Raw genomic sequence first — 12,383 nt, 5'->3', positions numbered from 1 at the left:
GCTTTATGAGGGATACGGCCTCTTAAGGGGTGGGGAGCTGGTGTGATCGCTTTCCCCTGGGATGGGCGTTTCAGAGGTTCCCCCAGCTGCGCAGATTGTACAGGGTCAGCAAGGCAGCCCCAAGAGCGCTGTCTACTAACCCTTCCTACCCACCCTGGAGGCGAAGGGTTGTGAGGGCAGTTCCCCTCACTGGCACCTCTGAGCCGTCCCCACTCCCTGCAGGAGGTGGAAAATCCAAACCCGTGAACGACTCACAGGACTCCCCCAAAGTCCTGCAGTAGGGGATGGGCCAAAGGACTGCAGTGATATCCGAGTACCCCAGGGAAGTTGTAATAGTGGGTTGAACCAACAGAGGGGGCTGTGGAACAGGGGGTGCGGCCCCTGTCCTGTTTGATTATCACACCCAGCTGGGAAGAGGTTCGGTGTTCCCTGAAAAGGGCTGAGAGACCCCAGGGTGGAGATGGGGCTGCAGGAGGGAGGTTGGCTCCTGTGACTAGCCCTGGGATGCAGAGTGAAAGGTTCTGGGTCCCAGCAGCCTACATTGGCTGGGAGCTTTGTGTTACTTGTGGAGGTTTTATTTGAATTAAGAAAACGGTGGTTTGGAGGAAGGGGCTGAAGGACCCTGGATGTGACAGTGAATCCCTCATAGGCTGGGGAGACAGGCCAGCAGCCTACGGTTGTGACAGCAAAGCCTAGAGACAGCCCTTTACTTGGGGAGGTGCTTGAAATCCAAACTCCAATCCAGATCTGCATTTGACAAGCAGCTCTTGTCTTGATATGATTATTAACGATTTATTTGCGTTTTGGTAGCACCCAGGAGCCCTAGTTATGGGCCAGGACCCCCTGGTGCTCGGCGCTGTACAGTCACCAAACAAAACAACTGTCCCCGCCCCAAAGAGCTTCCAGTGTAAGGGCAAGACAAGAGACAACAGATGGATACAGAGTACAAGGAAACAAGGAGAGAACCCAACCCCCGGTCCTCCAATCCAGGGAGCAGAGTAGCCAAGTGGGATGGATTCCAGACTGACACCTAGGTTTTCTTCCTGGCACAGCTATTGACTTGCCGCGTGACCTGATGCAAGTCACTTCCCTGCTCTGTGTCTCGGTTTCCCCATGTGTAAAAAGGGGTTAGTGGTCCCTTGTAAAGTGCTTTGATCTCCTTAGGGGGGATTTGCTGAGTGTTATTATTGAGCATCTCTGCACATTGGCTGTTTCACAGATTCCAAGGCTAGGAGGGACCGCTGTGATCATCTAAGCTGACCTCCTGCATAACCCAGGCCAGAGAATTTCCCCAAAATAATTCCTCCAGCAGCTCTTTTAGGAAAACATCTAATCTTGATTTAAAAATTGCCAGAGATGGAGAATTCACCATGCCCCTGGGTAAATTGTTCCCTGGCAAATTGCTGGGCTGAGTTGCTTTGCTTTGCAATCCAGGTCCAAATTGGCACCTCCTTGAGCTCATCGTGCTCTTGCAGAATGCTGCAGCAAGTTCTGAAAGCAGAGTAGCAAGAGAAAGGCAGCAGGGGCCGACAGAACAGGCTGGGGAGGAGGAGGAGGTGTACAGAACTCTGAGCTGAGTGCTTGCTGCACCGCACCCCGGCTTGGTGTCTGCAGGGAGGCTGAGAGCCCGTACTTTACCACGGGGGCGGGGTGGGTGTGTGTAAGCAGTGTTGGAAACCTGCTCAGACACTCACGCCAGGTCTCATCAATCAGCACTGATCCAGTGCCCATCTGACGCTGATGTGCCGGCGGGGAAGACTGCCAGGCTGGGGTGTGGCTGCTTCTTGACGTACCAGGCTGAATCTTGGGGACTGGGCAATGAAAACAGGGAAAGGAGAAGTGCCAGGGCTCTGTTCTTGCCCTGCAGTGGCTTTCTACTAGCTGGCCTGGGGCAAAGGGCCCACTAGGGCAGGCATACAGCCACCCCAGGGGATAGGCCTGGTGCAGGGGCCCTCTACGCCAGGTACATGTTCAGCTGTGTGCTGCCCATGCAACAGGGGCTGTTCAGGGCAGAGCAGGAGTGGACCACAGGAAGGAGAGGGAGTGTCAGGGGCATGGATGGGGTGTTCTTATGCTTGCTGATTCTGCACGCCTGCCGTGGCCCATGGGGCTATTCCAATAGGAGTCCACGTTGGAGCAGCTGCTAGGGCTGCCAAGTGTACCCCTCCAGCTCCTAGGGATGCAGGTTTCTCTGTTAAAGGGGCAGCAGCTCAAACATGAAAACCACAGAACCTGGTGTTTACCCTCTGTGTTCTGCATCCCTTGGGAAGTGACTGAGAACCAGCTTCCAGCCCCACACACGAGTGATGTGTGGTCTGGACTGAAATACCAGTTTGTGACCATTAACCTTTCTCTGAAGAGTGACTCTGTGAAAATGACATTGTGGGGTTCCTTGTTCATTGGACCGATAATTTCCATCTCAACTGTTTGTCTTAGTAAATGGCAAAGATAGGATTTTTCTAACGGCCAGGTCTACAAGTTCACCTTGGGATCTGAGACTCAAGCTTGGTTCTTTCCTTCTTGAGCATCATCAGCTGTAATATAATTTGCCCTGAATAATCTTTGTCCTCATTTAGACCTTTATAAGACCAGTGGTTTTAAGCTATGCCCTGTGGGACCTCTCTGGAGTCACACTGCTTTCACTAGTTTTAGTGTAAACGTAACTTAGTAATCAGTTCTAGTGATAATACCCAGGAGCTATGGCATGGTCTAATATGTAGGGCACTGGTTGGGAGTCAGATGACTTGAGTACTTGTCTTAGCTCTGTCCCTGAGCTGCTGTGTGACCTTAGGCAAATCACCTCTCCTCTTCCCCTCCAACTTTTTGTCTACTTTGAGTCTCACCTGTGTGTGTCTAGCACCTAATACAACAGGGCTGCAAGGCGCTGTGGAACAGCCACCACTAAAAGAACAGGGTCCTGCTCCCAGAGTTGTGTAGAAGTTACAAGCAGTTCCATTTTCTGAAGTCAAAGCAGATGCAACCCTGGATACAGGCGGAGGAGGAGGTCTCTGAGTCCCATGATGCCATTTTGCCATGGACCCTTTCCAGTGTTGGCCCACACTTCAGGGCAGACGCTTGGGTCCCTGAGAGAGGCCGGGCTGCAGAAATTCTGCTCAGGGAGCTTTGGTTAGACAGTATGCAGCAGAGATGTTCAATCATACCCCGTCTGCTCCCTCGCTTGAATGCATGCTGTGTATTGTCAGCAGCAGCAAGGACGACTCCTTCCACCATCCCCTTGCCTGCCACTTCTCTCCCTGGCCCAGGAGAGCCAGTAATTCCTTTTTTAAAACCGTGGGTGCAGATGCTGGAGAACTGTCTGTTTGCGGCGGGCGCTGGATGCAACGCAATCACACGGCCAGATACTGTGCCATGAGCTGGATTGCTGTGGTGCTCGGGTACAGGGCAACAGCATCTCTCTCTTGGCTGAATGTGCGTGATCTATTTTCCTCCACTGCTTACAGCACTGCAGGGAGCTTCCGCAGATCCTCTCGTGCGGGGATCTCCAAGCACTTTGCAAACAAACAGTCAGTCACTGAGTCTCGCATCACCCCTCTGAGTGGTTATCAGCATTTTACAAATGTGGAAGCTGCGGGCCACAGAGGTGAAGTGACTTACCCAGGGTCACGCAGTGAGTCAGTGCCGGAGCTGGGAATGAATCCCAGGGCTCCTGATTCTCACATGCCACATTTTGACTGCTTCGCTATACTGTGTGCTCTAGAAATTTGCCTAAGGCAGGCGCTGAGCACCACATGCTCAGAAAATGAGGAGGACAGCCCAAAGCGGAATGCAAGTCAGTCCGTGCTGGTTCTGAAAGCCCTGGTAGGAGCCTGTGAATAAGGTCATGGAAGATAGATGAAAGGTTTACAGAGCAGGGAGAGGCAAAATGCACAAATTGATGAGACTGTTCCTCGAACCCGCTCTTACAAAGGAGTATAGCCAGCCCCAGCGTCTCAGCTATTAATAATGCAGAGGCACTCACAGAGGAAGGTACTTGGCCTGTAGAATCCTTGCGTCCTAGGTGGAGCCACACAGCACTATTCCAAGGAGAGAAGCGAGGCCTTGTCTGCACAGATTTGCCCTGATTTCCACTACCAGTGACAAGCAGCCAGTGCAAACCCCTGGAGTAAACAGGCAAAGGCACTATCAGCCCCAGGGAGCAGAGCGCCTCCTCACTTGAAATCACGGCTTATAGTGGCGTAGCCTGTCTGCACGAGGGATTTGCACGAGTGCAGCTACACTGGAGCAAAGCCCTAGTGCAAGGCCTGAGTTTCATTCTCCCACCGAAACCTCCTCTGTCCCCACCAAAGATACTTGGTTCTCCTTTGTGGTTCTATGGCCCACTTAGTGGCAGATTCCAGGGGCCTGATTCTCCTCGGCCCTGTATTACTTGTATTGTGGAAGCCCCTTGGGGCCCCGATCAGGGCCCCATTGTGCTAGGCGCTGTACAAACACCCACCCAGCAAAAAGACGGCCCCTGAACTGAAGAGCTTCCGATCCAAGTACAACAGCCGGGACAACAGGTGGGCACAACAGACGCACGGCGGGAGCACAACTCCTGTAGCCACCTGGGCAAAGAGGGTGCAAAGTGCGGCCAGATCCAAATTCTCCACTTGCAGCAGTACCGGCGTTTTACATTCCCTGTGGCCAGGTGCAAATGACGACGCCAGGCTGCAGAGAGCTGGGCCCAAGGTGCCCTGCACAGAGCGTGAAATGCGATCACCCGAGGCATTACGTTGCTGCACAGAAGAATGCTGCCTGGCACACATGCGTGCCTGCCCTGACGGCCCTGGGTTGATACGCGGCTGCATTGACAAGAAGCAAAAGCTTGTTTGTCGGGCGACGGGATCGATCGCTGATGCTGCAAGTCTGGTACTGACCTTGTAGTAGACACAGGCAGCCTGATCCTCCCCTCACTTACACCAGTTTAAATTTTCCCTTGACTTTCACTGGGCTACTCCTGATTTACACCGAAGTGAGGAGAAACCAGATTCTGCTGCATTTCTGTTGCCAGAGTTTCTTCGCCAGGAGTACGGTGTCTTCAACGCAGCCCGAGAAAGTCACTAGCGCTGGTAACTTAGGGCCTGTCTATGCTGCAGCTGGGAACAAGCCTCCCAGCCCGGGTAGACTTGCGCGAGTGGGGCTTGAGCTCCTGTGCTAAAAAATAGCCGTGTGGACTCTGGCGGAGAGTCAAGCCACCCGAGCTCAACCCCAGTGGGTCAGGTCGGCTTGAGAGTCCAAGCCGCCACTCAAGCAACGTCCACGCTGCTATTCTTAGACCGCTAGCTCAAGCCCCCCAGCACAAGCTGTCTGGGAAGCCTGTTCCCAGCTGCACTGTAGCTATACCTTAGTCCAGGGAGAATCGACATCTAAAAGTTTGGTTCCTTATGAGACACACACTAGAATGGCAGGAACTCACCGGTCCGCCTCTGTGCTATTTGATCAGGTAGCTCCCTTCGTGGGTTTGGATCAATTACAGACGTCAGGAAGGCAGGTTGCTTCCCTTAGAGTGATGCCAGGAGCACAGATCCTGCTCTGCGCACTCAGAGGTCCTCTCCTATGTGATCACTAGAGTTTGCTTAACACCGTAGCAGGCATGCCAGCTCTCAGGGAATTTATCGTGAGAGATGCGATTCCGAAGTAAAATTACGCTTTACTCATGATCATAGAATCATAGGACTGGAAGGGACCTCGAGAGGTCATCTAGTCCAGTCCCCTGCACTCAAGGCAGGACTAAGTGTTATCTAGACACTTTGTCTAACCTGTTCTTAAAAACCTCCAATGATGGAGATTCCACAACCTCCCTAGGCAATTTATTCCAGTGTCTAACCACCCTGACAGTTAGGAAGTTTTTCCTAATGTCCAACCTAAACCGGCCTTGCTGCAATTTAAGCCCATTGCTTCTTGTCCTATCCTCAGAGGTTAAGAAGAACAAATTTTCTCCCTCCTCCTTGTAACAACCATTTATGTACCTGAAACTGTTATCATGTCCCCTCTCAGTCTTCTCTTCTCCAGACTAAACAAACCCAGTTTTTTCAATCTTCCCTCATAGGTCACGTTTTCTAGACCTTTCATCATTTTTTTTGTTGTTCTCTGGATTTTCTCCAATTTGTCCACATCTTTTCTGAAATGTGGCGCCCAGAACTGGACACAATACTCCAGTTGAGGCCTAATCAGCGCGGAGTAGAGCAGAAGAATTACTTCTCGCGTCTTGCTTACAACACTCCTGCTAATACATCCCAGAATGATGTTTGCTTTTTTTTGCAACAGCGTTACACTGTTGACTCATATTTAGCTTGTGATCCACTATGACCCCCAGATCCCTTTCTGCAATACTCCTTTCTAGGCAGTCATCTCCCACTTTGTATGTGTGCAACTGATTGTTCCTTCCTAAGTGGAGTACTTTGCATTTGTCCTTATTAAATTTCATCCTATTTACTTCAGATCATTTCTCCAGTTTGTCCAGATCATTTTGAATTACAATCCTACCCTCCAAAGCACTTGCAACCCCTCCTGGCTTGGTATCGGCCGCAAACTTTATAAGTGTACTCTCTATGCCATTATCTGAATCACTGATGATGATATTGAACGGAGCCAGACACAGAACTGATCCCTGCGGGACTCCACTCATTATGCCCTTTCAGCATGCCTGTGAACCACTGATAACTACTCTCTGGGAACGGTTTTCCAACCAGTTCTGCATCCACCTTGTAGTAGTTCCATCTAGGTTGCATTTCCCTTGATCTCGCCATAGAACTCTCAAATGTCAGGCTTTCTGAGGAGGATAGGGGCTGATGGGGTAGGGGGGCTGTATTGACGGTGGGCTCTGAGCAGTGGGGTGAATGCTGGGAGGGTGAACTGAGAGTGATGGGGGTCGCTAGGGTAGGGGGGCTGGACTGATGGGATGCTGATGATGCGGGTTGTGGACTGAACTGAGGAAGAGCTGAACTGGATGGGGACAGAACTGACGGGGGACAGGATTAATTGTGGGGGTCAGAGCTCCTGCAGCAGGAGCAAAAATTACCTTATCCAGTACATGTGGGAGAGTGGGCAACACTAATTGTCACAGATACACATCCTGGGGATGGCCAGGGGAGTTTAAAAATCAAGAAACTGACCTAAAAAACCACAATATGATCTTTTTTTAAAAATTGTCATGATTTGTGGGGCAATCTCATAATTTTGGGGGATCCAACTCATGCTTTTTGATCTCCTGAAGTTGGGAATACTGTGTACCCAAACCAAACAGTCATGAAAACATGACCTAGGGCCAGAAAAACCCACATCAGTTCCCACTACCAATCCTGGTAGTGGGAACTGTCTTAGAAATAAGGAAACTGATAATATTCATAATAAAAACCAATAAGCCTGTGAATAGTAAAAACATTTTATACGTCTATAGCCTCTGTTCCCTGAGGATTGCAAAGCAATTTACGAACATTGAGCGAACCCCATAACCCACTGTGAAACAGGAAAACAACACTGACCTTTTCTTAAAGATGGAGAAGAGGCCCTGGAGGTTTTTCGCCTTCCTCTGCAGCATGGGGCACGGGTCACTTGCTGGAGGATTCTCTGCTCCTTGAAGTCTTTAAACCACGATTTGAGGACTTCAATAGCTCAGACATAGGTGAGGTTTTTCGCAGGAGTGGTGGGTGAAATTCTGTGGCCTGTGTTGTGCAGGAGGTCGGATTAGATGATCATAATGGTCCCTTCTGACCTTAGTATCTATGAATCTATGAAACTGACACAGAGGATAAGATCAGTGTTTTCAAAAGTGGGCACAGTAATTTATGTTTAAGCCTTATTTTCATGGATGATGAGCGCCCACAACTCCCACTATCCCCAGCGGGTGTTCTGGATGTCAGCATCTCGGGGGGGAAAAATAATCAGGACTCTTAACGAGGTGCCCAACTTTGAAAATGTTGGTTTGAGTGACTGGCCCGTCATCCCACAGCAAATCAGTGGCAGAGCTTAGAATAGGATCAAGGTCTCGCAGTTCCCAGGCCCTCACTCTGACCACTAGGCAATACCGCCTCCCTTTAAAACCCAACCAACCACCCAGCGACATAGCCAGTACCACCCCAGCAACAACGTTAACCGCATTAATGCAACTGCTCGCCTCTCTTTCATTGTGTCTGCACAAACTAAATCTGATGGCCCAGGTGCATTGTGCATGAGAGGGGCAGTGGGGTCAAGACACCTCACAAAATGATCTCCTTCCCTAAGGGAGAAGAGCTGTTCTTTGGAGTTGCAGGAAGGATTCATTCATATTTTCAAGCTCTGACACTACTACACGGGTTTCCAAGTACAGCAAGTTACCTTTATTGATCTCATTTTCATCTGCGCTGCTGCAGGATGCAAGAATCCACCTGTCTAATTGCTTCACTTACAGGATTGAAACGGAGGAAAGGGAACAATGTGGTTTTTTTCCTTTTTGCGTTACCCTAGCACCTGGGAGCCCTTGTCCTGGATCAGGACCCACTGAAATATACAACTGTTGTCAGCAAACTGCATTAAGGTAGGTTGGTTATTTGGCTGTGTGATGTTACAGTCATTTAGTGGCTTTACAATGCCATCCGTTGTGCAGGAAGAGAATGGGTTGTTTACTTCAATTTTAAATGGCCTTTTGTTTACTGGCATGCAATATCATTTGGTGGAATTCACTGTGGGCAGGCATCATTGTACCAAAGACAGATCAAATCAAGGTGAGGCAGAGGATTGGAGAGGTGTGAACCCCTGTGGCTCTCCCATGAGAAGGAGCTCTGAAAGGTTCTCCCTGGGGAGTCCATGCAGCACCAGAGGGAGGTGACTGAGCGAAGGAGCTCTCAGAGAGGTGCTGAGACTCGGCTCTGAGTATTGTACTGCATGGCACACGCCTCCTGCTTGTTATCTCTATTGGTGGTGGTCTTGGGTCTAACCCACTAGAGTCAGGAGCGTGTGACTTGTAAACAACCCTCGAGCAGCTACAATGTCCTTTTAAAGTGTGGCTGAAAGTGACTTTGGCACCATGAGACTCTGTTTATTGTATCTCGGGTTTCCCAGAGAACAGCTGCTCAGCTTACAAGGGAAAAGGTGGCTCTTTCCTGTCTGCACAGAGCTGGGAGGGATCATTTCAAGCTCAGGGAGACATACCGGTGCTAGCTAGTGTGCTAAAAATAGCAGCATAGCCATGGCAGTGCAAGCGGCGGGAGGGTTTAGCTGCCCCAAGAACAATCCTGTCCGAGACCCTAGGTGCGTACCTGGGGCGGCTAGCCCATCGCACTGCTTGTGCTGCCATGGCAACACTGCTTCACTCTAGCCTGAGTGCAGCTAGTGCCCATACGTCTCTGTAGCAAAGCGGGACTCACCCCCGCGGCGCCTCCTGCTGGTCATCTGGGAATTAGCTCTTTTCCAGCGGACGGCACGCCCTCTGCAGGCCTACTGCTGGCACCATGTCCCTCCCGGACCCTGGTGCCCCTTTCCTCAGGGTTCTGCCCCAGCAGTACCCCCCCCTCTGAGTCTTCCCTCCCAGGGGAACCCCCAACCCTCTACACCCACCTTGCCTCAGTGGCTACTGCCAGTCATCATCTAGCCCCCTTTCACTGGGGCAGTCTGCAATGGCCACTCATCATTGGCCAGGGGTTAGGACCAGCTGCCTCTGCCTATTCCCGGGCTGTATTTCTGCAGCCCCAGTACCTCTATAGGCCTTCACCAAGGCCTGCAGCCTGGGGGTTTACCAGGCTGGAGCTCCCCAGCTCCCTTTGTCCTTCCCCAGCACTGCTCCACTTCAGGTACCTCACTCCCAGGCAGCCAGGCCCTTCCCCCTCCAGCGCTAGAGTGAGACTCCTTCAGCTCCTGGCCCCCAGCCCTCTTATCAGGGCCAGCTGGGGCCTGACTGAGCTGGCCACACCTGTGGTCAGCTCCTCACTCAGGTGCTTTCACTCCTTTTCCCAGCTGCAGCCCTCTCCCTGGCTGCTTTTAACACTCTGCCTGCAGCTGCCCCATGACAGTCTCCTTGACACCTCCCAGCTCGAATGTAGACGTACCCTAACAGCCAGCCCCGCAAACTCCTCCCGGGTGCGAAGGTCACTCAGGGTTCTTCTGGGCTCCTACACCAATACCAGTAAAGATTTGGCAGCTGGAGCTTGGCTGACCTGATTCTGATGGTGCATGATCCAGAATAGCCAGCACTGTCGTCCAAAGCCCTAGTGGCACTGCCGCACTAACAGGGGAGATCGTCTTATCTACGTAGTGAAATAAGCAGATATGACTCTGAAGGGAACAGATCTATTGCGTCAGGATGTGGGAGCCAGGGAGGTTTTCAGGGAGGAATAGCATTTTAAGGGCCTGGGTTCTGCTCAGTTACATCAGTGCAAATCGTAGAATCATAGAATCTCAGGGTTAGAAGGGACCTCAGGAGATCATCTAGTCCAACCCCCTGCTCAAAGCAGGACCAATCCCCAGTTTTTGCCCCAGATCCCTAAATGGCCCCCTCAAGGATTGAACTCACAACCCTGGGTTTAGCAGGCCAATGCTCAAACCACTGAGCTATCCTTCCCCCAGGAGTGCCTCCACTGAGTTACACTAGTGTAACATCAATGTGAGATCAGAGTTGGGCTTAAAGGAATGAAGTGTTGTAGTTTGATGTCTCAGAGGGGCCAAATTCTTCATACCAAACCAGATGCACAAATTCAGAGTGGGGGATAAGTGGCTTGGCAGCAGCGCTGCTGAGAAGGATCTGGGAGTTGTGGTGGATCACAACCTCAACACGAGTCAGCGAGGTGATGCTGCTGCAAAAAATAAAAGCAAATGCAAGTTTAGTTTGCATTAACAGAGGCATAGCATGCAAATCACGGGAGGTGATAGTATGGCTCTACTCAGCGCTGTTAGGCCTTAGCTGGAGTACTGTGTCCAATTTTGGAAAGGACCCAGAGGCGAGCGACAAAGATGACCAAAGGGATGGAATGCAAGTCATATGAGCAACGGCTGAAGGGACTGGGTATGTTTAGTTTGGAAAAGAGACGCTGAAGGTGGGGGACATGATAGCGGTCTTCGAATACTTGAAAGGCTGCCATAAAAAAGGAGGAGAAAAGTTTGCTCTTGCCACAGAGAGCAGGACAAGAGGCAATGGGTTCAAACTACAGCACAGCAGATTTAGATTAAATCTCAGGAAAAGCTTCCTAACTGGAAGAACAGTAGGACACAAGAAATCCTGCATCTTGGCAGGGGGTCAGACTAGATGCCCCTTGCGGTCCCTTCTAACCCTGTGATTCTATGATTCCGGCTGAGCTAGTCCCACTAAATAACAGAATTTCTTCATGAGAAATTCCACCAAACTGCACAATGAGCTAACTGCTCATTCCTGGACGGGTGACTATCCTGGGACACGGCTGCCCGTACTGCCAGCTGCCCAAGAGTGGCACTGCTAACACTCCCTGGCTCAGTTTCCTTCCCCAGGGTGGGTCTCCTCTGCTCGCCACATACCAGGCTGTGCTGGAGATGAGGCTTAGCACTCTGGCCAAGCCACAAACAACACTTAACCGCTTCCAGGGTAGCAAAAGTCCAAACTACAGAGTCCCAACAACCTCAAAAGTTTTTCTCCCTTTCGGGGGCATCTCTTCTAGGGTTGCCAGTTTTGGTTGGACACACTCCTGGAGTGATCTAGTCTTTCATTAAAGATAATACTATAACAGGGTTCAAAAAAGAACTAGCTAAGTTCACAGAGGACAGGTCCATCAATGGCTGTTAGCCAGGATAGGCAGGGATGGTGTCCCTAGCCTCTGTTTGCTAGAGGCGGAGAGTGGGTGGCAGGAGATGGATTACTTGGCGATTACCTGTTCTGTTCTTTCCCTCTGAGGCATCTGGTGTTGGCCGCTGTCGGAAGACAGGATACTGGGCTAGATGGACCTTTGGTCTGACCCCGCAGGGCCGTTCTTATTAATCTTTAATTCCTGGAGGATTGGCAACCCTAATTTCTTCAGCCCTGAGGGCCATGTTCCCAGAGTCTTTTGGACTCTGGTATAGAGCACTGGGCCCCCAGGCTGGTTCCCCTGGAGTACCTGGCCTCCTGCAGACCCTGGCTCAGGGCCTTCCATTGGAGCCTGCCCTCCTGCCTGCTCCCTATGGTTTCACTCTGAGGGCTCTCATCTAACATTTTTTACAAGACCCAGGTGTTGATTCATCTATCACCTGACCCTCTTAGCCTGGCACCCTCAGGCTGCTGGGAAGCTAATTAATTATGGCACAGGTGTGGCTGGCCCTATCTCCCCTTAAAGGGGCCAGTCACCTTGTGACAGTGACACATCTATGCTTAAGCAGCGAAGTGAGATCCAAGAAATACACTTACGGGTGGCAAGGAGCTGCAGGAGCTGACGGCACAGGTGTTACTGAAATGCAGTATGATTAGT

This window comes from Natator depressus, chromosome 12 (assembly GCF_965152275.1).
Source record: "Natator depressus isolate rNatDep1 chromosome 12, rNatDep2.hap1, whole genome shotgun sequence".
Classification (NCBI taxonomy): Eukaryota; Metazoa; Chordata; order Testudines; family Cheloniidae; genus Natator; species Natator depressus.
Note: the sequence above shows the minus strand (reverse complement) of the source record.